General features: G+C 41.8%; 1 long non-coding RNA gene across 1 annotated transcript; it reads left to right on the top strand.

The window, feature by feature from the left end:
• The first annotated feature begins 219 nt into the window (after positions 1–219).
• LOC124669726 lies at positions 220–2,895 on the top strand. Its single transcript, XR_006992306.1, has 5 exons — positions 220–302; positions 450–537; positions 1,012–1,247; positions 1,931–1,982; positions 2,628–2,895. It is a non-coding gene; the product is annotated as an uncharacterized LOC124669726 (long non-coding RNA).
• Positions 2,896–3,513: the final 618 nt, after the last annotated feature.

The following is a 3,513-nucleotide window of genomic DNA, read 5'->3' as shown; positions in this document are numbered from 1 at the left end:
CGGCGGCGTGGCGCAAAGCGGTGGTGGTTACCGGCGGCGCTGCAGTGCGGCAGCTGGTGGCTGCGGGCCGAATCAGCATCGATGTCGGGCAGCACGGCGGGTGGTGTTTGAGGGCGGCCTCGGCCTCCTCTTGCTCTGTCTCCGGATCCCCTCCGTCAATCGCCTCCTGCTCCGTCGGTAAGGCCGAACAAATCTCGCGGCCGAGGCAGGAAGCCCGTACCGAACTTCACCATCGACCCACACGGCAACCTCCGTAGGAGGGCCTCAATAATCCAAGTTCAACCAGGAGTGCAAGCGCTGAGGTTAGCGCACTTGCCCCCTTACTCTTACCTTTATCACTCCCGATCCGGTGGATCAATTTTTTGTTCTACGTTTTCCTCTTATCAGATTTGGACGCGATGTCACATGTTCTACTTCTAGCTGAAGTTTGGTGATATTTTGAACTGCAGGTATGATGTGTTATTGGCAGATTCACATTGGTTTCGTGGTCAGAGAGGTGGAGTACATTTGGAATTGCTATGCCTAAGAGCTAAGATGGTTAGTAGTTTATTTATCACATAATCTCCCAGCTCCTCCTCTATTTCATTGTGGTAAAAATGGATGGCATGTCTGATAAACACACCTATCTATATGCCTGTGAGTATTAATTTAATTTTGACAAGGGGCACTGTAATAAGGCGTAGGTTAATGTCCCTTTGTATATTACTTGTCCTTCTTGTCTACCTGTGGACTGTATATACGTGCATACCATTTTGTTGACAAAACTTTCCACGAGGTAGTAGTTTAAATGCTCACATATTAGAGTTGAGTCCACTCATTCATTTACCTCAAATTATTCTCCTTTGGTGACCTTCAGAAAGAAAATTACTCTTTGGCGGTTAGTCAATATTGTTGTATTCAGCAACTTACTTTTGTTTGGTGGTAGAAAAGAAAAGAAAGGTTGCGTAAAATGGTATAAATTATGTTTTAACACGCAATGTGGCTAATTCTAAATTATTCCTTGTGACCCAGTGATGTGTCTGCTTACATTTGTCTGAAGAGGGAAAGGAAGCTCTTGTTGATCATAGGGCTACAGTATTAGCGCTACTACCTTGGACCAGCTTGCCAAGGTATTGAGTGCTGCCCGATAAGGGGTCGAGGACGAGCGACGACGGCCGGGAGCTGATTGAGGCGTGTTTTACGGCAAGTGGCCTACTGGGAGCGACGGCATTTAGGGATTTTAGCTTATGTGGCTCCTTAATTGCCAGGTGAAAAATTATCTCCCTTTCACCAATAATAAATTTCTATGTGTTCGTTTCACCCATACCATGCTGAGCTTGCTGCCCATCCTCTTCTATTCAGGTTTTGAGTTTATAATCCATTGCAATTTGCAACCTCTGTTAATCCCTTGGCTCCCTTCTACCTCACCTCATTAGTCCTCCTACTGCTTCGCATGTATTTTTGGAATTGCGATGCCTAATAGGTCAGATGGCTAGTAATTCTGTGTAACAGCAAAACATTAGGGCTCCCTCTAGATAGCATGCAAAGAAAGTCTCGATTTTCTCTCCCATTGTGCAATATTTTGGTCCATAATTCAATTTTACAGAAAATTTTGTTGATGTGGGAAATAAATCTTGTGATAAGTAATTCTGCATCATTTTGTTTATTTGTTGGCTGCAATGGTATCTTCATTCCAGTGCTACTCATCATGCTCAACTAGGTTCTGTGTAAAATACCAAATCGTAAGTAAGTTATTACTTATTAGCCTATCAGATTTTGCATTTACGGACCGACACAGCTTCAATATCAAAAATGTAATTTTGATGTGGCAAAATCACCGTGGAGGATATTCCAGGAGCTGGCCTTTGAGCTTAGATGACATTGTTGCTTTATTAATCTATTATTTTCAATCCTCCATTCTCAAATATGACGGAATTCTAAATGGTTGCAGGATATTTGCACAGCTGATTCTTTAGTTCAATTTTGTTCGTGTAGAGATCCAGGTGAGGCTGCACCATATCATCTCTCTCCAGTTTCCGTGCATCCTTAGAAGTCTATCAATTCATTTACTTAGCACTAGAAGCTTATGAATTAGTTAGATTCTGAAATCATCTTTACATGTCTTTTTCACGTGCATTATAGTCCATAGAATGTCAGGGCAGTAAAAAACGAAATTATCTGGCAGTCTATGTACAGGTTTCATCAACTCAATTATTCAGATTAGAAGCTCCAGTTCTGAATTTTGTAGTTGAGGAGTAGCTAGCTCTGGTGTATTTAAATATTTTGGCAAAACTAGTGATGTTAGGCTTCTTGGGGTATTTCTGTTGAAGGTAGATGTATAATTTTTTGCCTGTCGTAATTGCAGCTATGTATTCATAATAAATTGCCTTATCTTGTATGAAAATTTACATAGCTTAGCGTCTTAGTTTAGTTGTTTCAGAATACATTTCTTGGATAGGTATAGTGAGAAGCAGGCACTAACCACTTGATTATAAAGAGCTCTTAACTTCGGTTGCAATGTTTTTCACCTGAAACCTACATCTTCTGTTTTAGTCGCTATGTGCTCCATTTGGTTATCCTTATCTCTTAATATCGTTTCCCTTTACAGACTTTTCGGGATGCTTATGTAATATTATCTCAAGTTTCAGGCACCAACAGCAAGTTAATCACAATTGAGTTGAAAAATGCCTGGCAAATATTTGGCAAGTGGGAAGAAACTAGCATGATGCCAAGTTCTAGCTGATGTAATTTCCTGACGGTGTGCATCTGGATGTAAATGTGAAACCGTGTAGCTTTGTGCTATAAAGCCTGGATATAAATAACTCGTGGCGTTATTATGCCAATAATTATTTCGTTTTTTAAGGATGCGTCAAGTACGTTGATGTTTTATGTGACTTTCAAGAGCTTTTGTGACAATCTTATGAGCAGATAATGGATTGCAGATTTCAGCTTTTTTACTTTGATTGTAGTTTCACAAGCTGGAGCGTGGATTGCGGATACGAGTTTACGTTAGTTCTCTGTATTTTTGGTTGACTGATAATTCAACACCGTCATATTAAGTTTGGCATTTGCACTGGTGGAAAAAGGGCCTTTGGTCGCGGTTCGCAACTGCCATTAGTCGCGGTTGCGCAACCGTGACCAAAGTAGCGCGACTAAAGCCCCCCCTTTAGTCGCTATCGCTTACGAACCGCGACTAAAGGCCCGTCCACGTGGGCGCCAGGCGACCGTCGGGGCGGAGGCCCTTTAGTGGCGGTTCTTCTGGCCGACCGCGACTAAAGGCCGCCGCAGGTTTAGGGTTTTAGGCCCCCCCCCCTAAACCTGTTTTCTGTTTAATTTGTATTGTTTTATTTCTTTTGTGCTTTATTGTAAGTAAATTTTAATTTTACGTTGACAATCAAAACTGTTACGCCATTGTTCTGAAAAATAACTCTTACGTCAATTAGTTTGTAGGTAGTTGATCGATGGAGTCATGGAGCTAGCTACCAGGTTTCTTTACTCGATCCCTCCACTCTGAAGTCATTTTATCTCTAGAGA

Source organism: Lolium rigidum, chromosome 7, assembly GCF_022539505.1.
Source record: "Lolium rigidum isolate FL_2022 chromosome 7, APGP_CSIRO_Lrig_0.1, whole genome shotgun sequence".
NCBI classification, from domain to species: Eukaryota; Viridiplantae; Streptophyta; class Magnoliopsida; order Poales; family Poaceae; genus Lolium; species Lolium rigidum.
The sequence above is the reverse complement of the archived record's forward strand: the minus strand, read 5'-3'. Positions and strand labels throughout refer to the sequence as shown.